General features: G+C 50.7%; 1 pseudogene; it reads left to right on the top strand.

Moving 5' to 3' along the window:
- Positions 1-9,196: 9,196 nt before the first annotated feature.
- Positions 9,197-9,447, top strand: LOC108491229 (annotated as a pseudogene).
- Positions 9,448-11,404: the final 1,957 nt, after the last annotated feature.

The raw sequence follows: 11,404 nt of genomic DNA, 5'->3' as shown, positions 1-11,404 counted from the left end.
TTTGGGAGTCTTTTAGATAGACCCACTGAAGGGGTACTCCAGTTGCCTCACCCTGTGTCCCTGTTCAGCATGGAAGAAGCCAGAGCAGTCTGTGTCCCTATTCCCTATTGGCAATTTGGGTAACCTCTTCAGAGGATGGTGTGATAAGGAGGTAGGAATTGGCTAGGCAGTTAGGGTAAAAAGACCCCAAAGAAAAGTAGCTAGTTTCTTGGCTAAAAGTCACAACGTCCTTGGGCCTCTTAGCAACATACTCCGTTCCAAGCCCAAAAATGTCTAAAGTATTTGGGAGCTTTTATCTAATCCTTAAAAGATTTTAGGGTCACCTCTTCAGAGGGGGTAATGTTGGAGGGGAGGGAGTGGGCATGGATTTGATCGAAACATCTTATATGCATGTATGAAATTCTCAATAAAGTTTTTGTAAAAGTTAAAAAAACAAAAAATACTCTATATCCTCTCTCATGACTTCTGTGTCCTGTTGTCTGAATTTCATCCTTCCTTGTCACTTAATATTGCCTTCTAGTCTCCTCTGAACACGCTGTGTCTACTGGGAATCACGTCTCCAGCCCAGGAGCCTTGAGGAAATGTACAATTCAAATCACAACAGTGGACAAACGTCTTTGTTTTAAATCAACAAATGTTTCTTATGATCAGCATTCCTAGTCTCAAGTTACAAGGGACAGTTTGAGCAACAGCTGTGGATAGTTAACCTGAGTTGTCTCAAGAAGTCCTTTTCTGGGGTGTGTGCAGGCACCCCAGACTTGCTGCCCTGGAGACAGAGAGGGTGGAGGAAGGGGCTGAGGTTGGGGTGCCTGGGGCTCAGAATGGCTGTCCCTGAATCTCTCTCTTAAGGATAAGCAGGAAAGTGGAGTCCCTGCCCAGTTCAGCGGTGAGGAACGGGAAAGCACCGGCCCTCAGGGGGCTGAATGTCCTGCTCTGGGTCCCACCTGCACAGCACACAGGGGCCTGTGGCTTCGGCACCACTGTCCCTGATTTAAAGCGGTCCCTGCAAACGTGAGTGCATACCAGTGTCCCAGGAACCCTTCTCTAAGCCGGGCCTCCACCCCTCCCCAGCGCCCTCGCCATCTCCCTCAGAGAAAGATGCCGCCCAGGTCCTGCTGACAGAGGCACTGATGCCAGCGCCCTCTCCCTTTGTCCTCTTGCTCTCTCTTCACAGCACCCCAAATTCTTTACATTCCAGGGAAGAAGCAATCTCAGTCTCTGGCTGCTCCTGAGCTGTGGGCAGGATTCCATACAAATCCACAGTCCGAGGGAGGGAAGGAGCCGGAGGCCAGAGCAGCTATCACAGGGAGGAAGGTGGCAAGCTGTGAGGTTCAGAACAGCCGCCTCCCCCACAGCAGGGCTTAGAGGCTCGTCACCCCTCACCCTGCCTTCATCTCTTTGGTTCTCACCACTCTGTACTACCCTCTGCTGTAACTTGGCTTTTCTCTCTCCCATGCTGCTTCGGCTCCACATTCTTTCCCATCGCTTTGTCTCTTTCTTCCCTCTTGGGTCCACCCTGGCTTTACCAGGTTTCAGGAAAAATGCTCATGGCTGAAGAGATGGCTCAGTGGTGAGGAGCACATACCACTTTTGTAGAGGATGAGTTCAGCACCAAGGTCAGGCATCCAGGGGACCCGATGCCCTCTTCTGGCCTCTGTGAGCACCTGCACTCACATGTGCACACACCCACACACGGACACATAATTTAAAATAAAAATAAATCTTAAAAGTATAACCTTAAAAAAAATTGACGAGTCAGTGTGGTGACACAAGTCTTTAATTCCAGCACTCGGAAGGTGGAGGCAGGAAGATTGCTGTGAGATTGAAGCCAGCCTGATCTATAGTTCCAGGTCTCCTGGGGCTACAGGGAGACACTTGCCTCAAAAAAATCCAATAAATAAATAAATTAATTAATTTAAAAAACTGAAATGGAAAAATTGAAGTGCCAGGCATGGTGGCACATGCCTTTAGTCTCAGAAGCAGAGAGATCTCTGTGAGTTCAAGGCCAGCCTGGTCTACATAGTGAGTTCCAGATCAGCTAGGGCTACAGGGAGACCCTGTTTCAAAAATAAAACAACAACAACAAAAATCTAGCTATGGTCCAGACTCAGGAGAGTACAGCACAAAGATGGGAGTCTGAGGCCAACCTGAGCTACATAGAGATACTTTTTCTCAAAAAAGCAAAACCAAAATAAAACAGGGCAAACTATCAGGCAGTTCTCCCAGGGGCTCTGACACCCTCTTCTGACCTCTGCAGGCACTGCATGACATGGGTGTACATACATGCAAGCAATACACTCATACATAAATAAAATAAAAGTAATACATAAAATAAAAGTAATAAATGAAAAAAATTTTAAATTGTTCTTAGGCCAAGGGCTAAGGTACATGCCTGTAGTCCCAGCCTCTTGGGAAACTGAGGCAGGATTATTTGAGCTCAGGAGTTCAAGGCCAGTCTGGGAAACCTAGAGAGACACTATATAAAAAAGTCCCCGAAGGGCAGGGACTGGGGGTGTAGCTTAGTTGGCAGAGCCCTTGCTTAGCATGCAGGAGGCCCGGAGCTCCCTCCCCAGGATTGCAAAACCACATTTTTTTTTAGTGTCCTAGTCAAACATGGTGGCGCATACCTGTAATCTGAACACTGGGGAGAGGTGGTGTCAGGAGGGTTAGGAAGTCAAGATCTTTCTCAGCCATATAGCAAGCCTGGGCTACCAAGACTTAGTCCAAAACAAAACAAAATGAGACCAACATCCTCAGGTCATTCAGATTAGAGCAAGGCCACCTCTGCAAGTCTCCATGGCACTACCAGCAGGGGACGCCGGTTTTCTGAGTGGAGAACGCTTAGGAGAGGCTAGGCAGCTCACATGGGCGTTCCTTCTCTTCCCCCAACCTTACTCCCTCCTCTGCACCCCACACTTCCAACCAACCAAGAGAAAGGACTTTGGACTCTGCCCAGGAGGTCAGGGCTGAGAGCTCCTTGCAAACTTTTGTTTGCAAGGAGCTCCTGGTGTGGTAGGCAGGGAGCCCAGTGCCTTTGAGGGCAGCCAGGGAGGAAGAGTCCCACCCCCCGGCCAGGAAAGCAAGAGATAAGTGGTGGACCCTCCCCAGCTCCATAGCCCAGGCCAGCTCAAGGTCCAGCAAGACCTCCAGGGAGGCTGTGGAACAGGGTGGGGGTGGGGAGTGCCTCAGGAAGCTGTGCCCTGGCACGGGGACTCCAGAGTCCACAGATAGCCTCATGTGGGCAAGCCAAGGTACCCATGCCTTCAGGAGACCTTGGCAGTAAGAACACCATGGGCTCTGATGGGTTGGTGTGAGAACTCCTGAGGCTGTTGTGACCACGTGCAAGCTTGAGGATGGGTGGGGCAAAAAGATGGCCGCCGGGCTCCGTGGACCCTCCTTCCCTGGACCCTCCTTCTCAGACACCTGCTCCGTCCCAGTCACTTCATTCTATACTGTTTCGTTGATTTTCTTCAACTCCTTCTTTACTATTATTTTGAGACAGCGTCTCACTGTGTAGCCCAGGCTGGCCTGGAACTCACAGTAATCCTCCTGTCTCAGTCTTCTGAGAAGTGGAATTTCAGGCATGATCCACCATGCCTGGCTCCATTCGGCCTTTTCATGAAGGTATCAGTTTGAGAACAACATTGATGGGCTAGAATTTGGGAACGTTTCTTCCATTTATTATTTCTGTCCTGTGCTGCACTTCACCATCCATCAGAAAGAGCCGAACAAAGCCAAATGTGGTTGCGCAGGCCTGTAATCAGCACTTGGGAAGCAGAGGCAGGAGGATTGCAGCAAGGCCAAGGCCAGCCTGGCCTATATGGCAACCTCAGGGCCAGGCAGGATGGGTGGATGGATTGATGGATGATCGATGGTTCCCTGGGATAGAGCACAAGGCTCCCTCTGTCCAGTGGTCTTCCTTGGGGCTGGAAGCTTTCCTGGGACATCAGTGTGTGGTTTTTGCTCACGCTTCAGGTCCCGGTTCCTCCAGAATTCCAGCAAGCCCTGCTCCTGAGGCTTTCCCACAGCCTGACCAAGAGAAGGCGGAGCTGTGCCCGGAGAAGGCCCCTCGCGCCTGACCCAGCACCTCTTCCAAGAGAGAGATGACTACACGAGCAAGGTGAGGAGTGGGACACCAGGGATAGGCAGCGCAGGGCTCCTTGGAGGAGGGAAGAGAACCCCACACAGAGCAGAGGCGGATCAGGAATCCCTAAGACAAACAAGCTGGAAACCCTGGGAGACGTCCATTCCCAACTTTGACGGGAAAGCCCCAGTGCTCCAAACCTTTCAGGAGCCAGGACCACTTCAGCTGCCACCGAAGACCTGGAGACCCAGATTTGAAGGTCTGGGCTGCTAGGAACTCTGGGACAGTCACCGGACCTGGTGGGGGAAGAGATAAGCGTGTCTCCCAACAGAAGTGCAATGACAAGTCCTGCCCGCTTGGCAAGCAGATGCCAGACGCAGATGACTTGAATAACAGTGAACAGTGTTGTGCTGTGGAACCAAACCCGGGTCTTCTGCAAGTGCAGCCAGTGCTCTTAACCCTGGAGCCATCTCTTCAGCCCTATAGATATTTTTAATATTTTATTTATTATTTTTATTTTACGTGTATGCACATATTGCCTGCATGTAGGTAAGTGTACCCATGTCGTGCAATGCCTGAGGAGGACAGAAGAGGCTTTCGGATTCCCGGAACTGGAGTTACAGACAGTTGTTAGCTGCCATGTGGGTGCTGGGATTCGAACCCGGGTCTTCTGTAACAACAGCCAGTGTTCTTAACCACTGAGCCATCTCTCCAACCCCTCAGCCCTATATTTTAATTGTGTGTGGGGAGGTATGCACAGGAGCGTTAAGTACCTACAGAAACAAAGCGTTGGATTCCCTGGAGCTGGAGTTACAGGCAGTTGTGAGCCGCCTGATGTGGGTGCTGGGAAATAGAAAGCAGGAAGGGAGTGGGTGCTGGGAAGTGGTAAGGAAATAGAAAGCAGGCAGACAGGAAATCCATCTACAGAGCAAGCAGATTTATTAGACTCTACCTGAGAGGGTACCCCCCACCCCCACTACCCTCCACAGCCCAGGGACTGAGGAGCTGGGCACCTCCTCCAAGCCCGGGATGCAGAGGAGAGCCAAGGCCTCCTATACAGACTCAGGGCTTTTGTTTTTCCCCTTCAGGGAGGGGAGAGCCCGGGATGCAGAGGAGAGCCAAGGCCTCCTATACAGACTCAGGGCTTTTATGTTTTTCTCCCTTCAGGGAGGGGAAGGGGTTTGGCACTGAGGTTGCTGTCACCTTCGCAGGGTAGATCTCCCCATTATGACGGTCAGTTCAGGACTCCAGTCAAGGGAGTGCACGGTGACTGGGATTGAGTCACACTGGGGGAGGCTGGGGCGGGGAGGGGGGTGTCCTGAGACACAGTCTTCCAGGAAAGCTGCCAGGGAGTGGTGACCTTGGGAAAAGCACACAAGACCTAAGATTTCTCCTTCAGAAGTGAACCTGGGTCCTCTGCAGGATCAGCTGGTGCTCTTAACTCCTGAGCCTTCTCTCCAGCCCTCTCATTTAGATGTAGAAGGGAGCTGCCCTGTCTCACAAAAGCTGGGGAAAGAGCATCAGCCCCACCTAGGGATCCTGGGCTGCCACTAGTCCTCAGGTCTCCATGTCACAGGCAACCACTTAAAACACATGTAAAACTCTGAGCCGTGCTGGCTGGTTCCAGCTTGCTGATGTAACCACATAATTCTGTGTCCTCCATCTGGCCCCTGGCTTATCTGTCTTCCTTTTGCAAAAGCCCCAAGGTAAGCAGTCACCTGCTGACTGACGTCCTCATCTCCCTCAGGACTGCCAGGGAACATGCCTCTCTCTTCCGTCCTCACAGGTACCATAGAGAATCCAAGGATCAGGGTCAGCATGCCCTGACTCCTATATTCTCTCCCAGTTTAGACAACACCCCCAACCCCGCCCCACATCTCTTACAACCCAACCGCACTGTTGAGCACGGTATTTTTCTAGAAGATTTTAGCAATCTCAGCCTTCCCTAGGGACTCTTCAGCCTCATAACCCTGAAATCCTCCCAGCCTTACTAGATTGCTTTCAATATCACCGTCTGCTGTGTCTTGACCCAGGCCGGGGTTTGCGGTGCTTTACAGGAGTGTGGGGGTGGGTGGTGCTGCGTGGCGCTATGTGGGCATTTAACTTCTAGTTGCCCCAGTCCCCTGCACGCCCAGCTCAGCCTCAGCCCCTCTGTGGCCTCACTTTGCTGCCTTCCCCCGCATTTTCTTTCCTGCCTGCTTCTGACAAGCAAGCTCCCTTCCTTCCTCAGCCTACACACTCTGAGCCACACCATGAGTGCCCCCCCCCCCCCCCCCCCCGCCACAGTTCCTATGGCACTGGCAGGAACTGAAGAGGAATTTGCCAGTACACCTCTTTATGACACTGGTGGTACGTTCTGGAAGGCAGCAGAATTCATCCAGTTCTGGCGTTCCCTGTCCCCCTCTGCAGGGTCTCAAAGCTCCAGAACTATCACATGACCTTGATGCCACTGAACAGACCAAGTGGCCTCTGAGGAGAGTCCTAGCTTGCTTCCTAGTGCTGTGATCAACACTGTGACTGTGACCAAAAGCAACCTGGGGAGGAGAGGGTTGACTTCAGCTCCCCAGTTACAGTCCATCATCCAGGGAAGCCAAGGCAGGAACCGAAGCAAAGATCACAGAGGAATGCTGCTTACAGGCTGGCTCCCAAGCTGTGCAGGATGCTTTAGCGTCAACCTGACACACCTGGGCTGAGGGAGCCTCAGCTGGGGAATTGCCTCCATTGGACTGGCCTGTTGCCGTGTCTGTGGGTCATCTTCTTGACTGTTGAGTGCTGTGGGAGGGCCCAGCCCACTGTGGGTGGTGCCACCCCTGGGCAGGTGGGCCTGTGTTGTATAAGCAAGCAGGCTGAGCAGGGGCCAGGGGAGCAAGCCAGTAAGCAGCGTTCCTCCATGGCCTGTGCTCCAGCTCCTGCCTCCAGATTCCTGCCCTGTATTCCTACCTTGGTCTCCCTGATGAACTGTGATCTGGGAGATGTAAGACAAATAAACCCTTTCCTCCCCAAGTTGGTGTTGGTCAGAGTATTTTGTCACAGCAATGAAGAAACAAAGTAGAACACAGGCCCATGTTCAGTTCCCTGTGTTATACAGCCCTGCCTAAGGATGGTACCACCCACAGTGGCCTGGGCCCACCTACATCAATTATCAATCAGAAAATGCCCCACAGACGTGCCCACAGACCAATCACATGTAGGGAATTTCTCAGGCGAAGCTCCTCTTCCCAGGTGTGTCAAGCTGATGAAGGAGTGAAAAACACACCGTGTTCTCCCGAATCCCATATTGTGATGGGTTGGTGCTGCAAGGTTTCAGATCTAGAGCCACCAATAACTTAACTGTGACAGACCCAAGGTGCTGACGAAGAGCGAAATGACTGCGCCAGTTAGGAAACGTGCGGAAAGGACGCCCCCTGGTGGAGCTCCTGGAGGTCCCGCTGGCTCTGCAAACCCAGCTCACAGCAGCCCCAGAGAGCAGATAGGCAGGCGATCTGCTATTTCATGGACGGCTGGAAGGCTTTCCTTCCCTTCAGAGCCAAGTTTCACGCCTGGCATTCTCTGTCCTGAACTGACACCCAGTTCCAGGAAGAACCGGCTTCTGGAATAACTTGCAGAGGCGCCCAGGAGACAGTCTGGCCAAGTGACTTGTCCAACATGTCTGGTGCTAGGGAAGGCTGCTCTGGCAGCCTGACCACGGGTCACACCCTGCAAAGGGGACCCAGGGCCACCTCCTGAGCCACTTGGGGCTCCTGAATTCATAGGCAAGAGGAAGAGGTCGATTTGTTCTGTGTACACTAGCTTGCCCCATATCCAAATCTTCAATTTCCACATTTTCAGATTTTTGGGTCAACCATAGCTAGGAAATACTAAATGGAAAATTCCAGAAATGAACAGTCCATAGCTCTAAATACTTTTTACTGCAGCATACTGTTGTAATTGTTCTCTTATTAGTTATTGTTAATCTCTTTTTAAAAAATATTTTTTTATGCCAGCTGTGGTGGTGCACACCTTTAATCCCAGCACTTGGGAGGCAGAGGCAGGTGGATCTCTGTGAATTCAAGGCCAGCCTGGTCTACATAGTGAGTTCCAGGACAGCTGGGGCTACAGGGAGACCCTGTCTCAAAAAGACCAAAAATTTTTTTCATTTATTGTTTTTATTTGATGTGTATGAGTGTATTGCTTGCATATATGTAAGTGCATCCATGTCATGCAATGTCTGTGGAGACCAGAAGAGGGCATTGGATCCCTGGAATTGGAGCTATCACGAGCAGCCAGTGCTCTTAACCACTGAGCCGTCTCTCCAGCCCATCACTGGGGTTTTAAAGCCCAGCTACACAGCGCCCTGGAAGCTTCATGCCCAGCATCGTTTCTGAGGAAGGAAAGTTCCCATAACATACAACACTCCTAAATGTTCATCCGGGGTCTCTGAGGCTCCCAGAGACTGGATTTACCTCAGCTCAGTCTCTGAGATGAAGTGCTGGCCTGGGGACCAGAGGTCTTTTCACTGTGGAGGGCATCTTAAGTGCTGCTGCTGAGCCTCCCACTTGCCTAGAGAAAGGGATTAGAATGTCAAGAGACCAAGTTGCTAGAGTACTTCCTTTATGCACAGCATAATGCTACAGCAATTACCACCCGTGCACTAAGTGCCTCACCAAAGTTCCAGAACAGATCGTCCAGGGGCTTCAAGACAGGCCAATGAGAGACACAAGATTAAAGACAAAGTTGGGACAAGCAAGATGAATCAGCACTTGCTGTACCGGCCTGTCAACCTGAGTCGGACCCCGGCACCACATACGAGGTGTGGCAGTGCTGTCCTCTACTCCCACCACTTGGGAAATGGAAACAGGAGGATGCGAAGTTCAAGGCCATCCTGTGCTACAAAGCGAGTTGGAGGCCAGCCTAGGATACCCGGGACCCTGCCTTAAAAAAAATAATAACAGCCAGGCGTGGTGGCGCACACCTTTAATCCCAGAGGCAGGCGGATCTCTGTGAGTTCAAGGCCAGCCTGGTCTACATAGTGAGTTCCAGGACAGCTGGGGCTACAGGGAGACCCTGTCTCAAAAAGACCAAAAAATAGAATAAAATAAATAAATAAAAATTAAAACAGCTCTCCGCCAGATCATGGACAGGAGTCGCGCACAGCCCATCAAGCTGGCCAGGGTGACCAAAGTGCTAGGCAGGACTGGTTTGCAGGGACCATACACACAGGTACCAGTAGAATTTATGGATGACACCAGCCACTCCATCATCATCGAAACGTGAAAGGCCCTGTGTGAGACAGTGATGTGTTCACCCTGTTGGAGTTAGAAAGAGAGGCTCAGCGCTTCGCTAAACAAGGCTGCTGGTCTTGGATCTCACCAGTTGGCCCATGAGATGACCTGCTACTGTTAAAGTGTTTGTATTGTAAAGTAAAATAAAACTAAATCAGGACTAGGAGTTGCATCACCCCATTCCACTGCCTTCAGAAGACTGAAAAACTGATCACTAACTTTGCCTGGGTCTGTGGCCTGGGGAGCCCCGTGCATTCTGCCAGGGAGCTGCACCTGGGCTTGACTCAGCTTCCCCTGGCTGGAGGCTTGTCTGGAGTCATCCCAGGCCAGGCATATAAAAGCTCTCTGGACACCTACCCTGAGTCCAGCAACAGCTGTCAGAAGACAGGGAAGAGGAAGGAACAAGAGACCCGGTGACAGGCACTGTAGGTGGAACCCGCATGGAACAAGGCCGGCAGCAGGATCTGCCAGAGGAAATGAACTGGGAAAATGTGTTAGTCACCTCAGAGAAGTAACTAGTATGTTATGCTCGTTTCTAAACAAACAATAATGAATTGGAAAATGAGGTGGAAATGTGCTATCACAAAACAATGGGATGGAAAGATATTATTCAATAAATGACTTAAGAGATAATTATCTAGGAAAATACACACCTGCGGTGTAGAGTTAAGCATTGTTAAACATTAGCAAGTACTATTCAGTGCTATTAGAATTACAAGTTCTGGGGCTGGAGAGATGGCTCAGCCATTAAAAGCACTGGCTGTTCTTGCAGAGGACCTGGGTTTGGTTCCCAGCACCCACATGGCAGCTAACAACCACCCATAACTCCAGTTCCAGGGGATCTGACACCCTCTTCAGCAAGATACAGGTGCACTTATATATGCAAGCAATTCACTCATACCCAGAAAAAATAATAAATAAAAAAAATTTATTTTGGTTTTTTGAGACAGGGTCTCCCTGTAGCCCCAGCTGTCCTGGAACTCACTATGTAGATCAGGCTGGACTTGAACTCACAGAGATCTGCCAACCTCTGCCTCCGAAGCACTGGGATTAAAGGCGTGCACCACTATGCCCAGCTATAAATAAAAATTTTAAAAAAGAATTGCTAGCTCTGAGCCAGTGGGGTGGCTTAGCGGGTAAAGGTACTTGCTACCAAATCTAACCACCTGGCTTTGATCTATCCCCAGGACGCATGTGATAGGAGAGAACAGACTCCTGAAAGTGGTCCTCTGACCTCTACACATCCTCAGTGGCACTCATGCCCTAGTGCTACACAAATAAATAAATGAAGGAAAAGAATGTTAGTTCTTATTGGGGGTGGCACTTTGTTTTGCTTTGTTTGTTTGAGACAGTCTTAGGTAATCCAGGCTGGCAACTATGGACAACTTGAACTTGTGATGCTCCTGTCTCCACTTTCCAAGAGCAGTGATTTCAGACAGGCACCTGGCTCTACAGCTGTGACTTCTTCTTGGAGCTTTGGCTAAGTCTTTATTTTAACCACTCTGTGCTTTCTGTGAATGCCTGAAGCTGTCAGGGGCTGGCAGCTGGATGGGCCTTCCTGCCTGCCTAACTGCCTCTAGCTGGCAGCCAAGCAGCGCCTCCCCTCCCTGTACCACAGACACTCTGAGGAAACCTCTCTACAACCCTGGCCGCTGTTTTCATTGAGAGCACTGATTTTACAGCACTAAGGTGGGTAACCACCTACTGAACAAAGACCGCCCATTAGCTGCCCCCACCTTCCCAAAGGGAGCAGCTTTTGACAGCTTGTGTCCCCGGGAGTTGTTTGCACATTAGCTAAAGGAGCCAGCAAGGAAGGGACTGCAAAGTCTGCTGGCCGCCAGTTCTCTGGGCACTTACAGAATGTGGGGCCCATCACCACGGATTGATGTAATACACAATTGTGAGACCAAGAAAGTATGGTCCAAGCAGAGAGTGCTTTGGAAAGTCACCATGGAAAGATGATTCTGAGCTATCTGGATGAGCCAGTGGTGCCGTGGAACAGGCCAGGCAACTGCCCTTCATATGCTCTCCCTAGAATGTGTAAAGTGATTAGGAGGAA

This window comes from Nannospalax galili, unplaced genomic scaffold, assembly GCF_000622305.1.
Source record: "Nannospalax galili isolate Female #2095 unplaced genomic scaffold, S.galili_v1.0 scaffold721, whole genome shotgun sequence".
In the NCBI taxonomy this organism is placed as follows: Eukaryota; Metazoa; Chordata; class Mammalia; order Rodentia; family Spalacidae; genus Nannospalax; species Nannospalax galili.
Note: the sequence above shows the minus strand (reverse complement) of the source record. Positions and strands in the feature narration are given on the sequence as shown.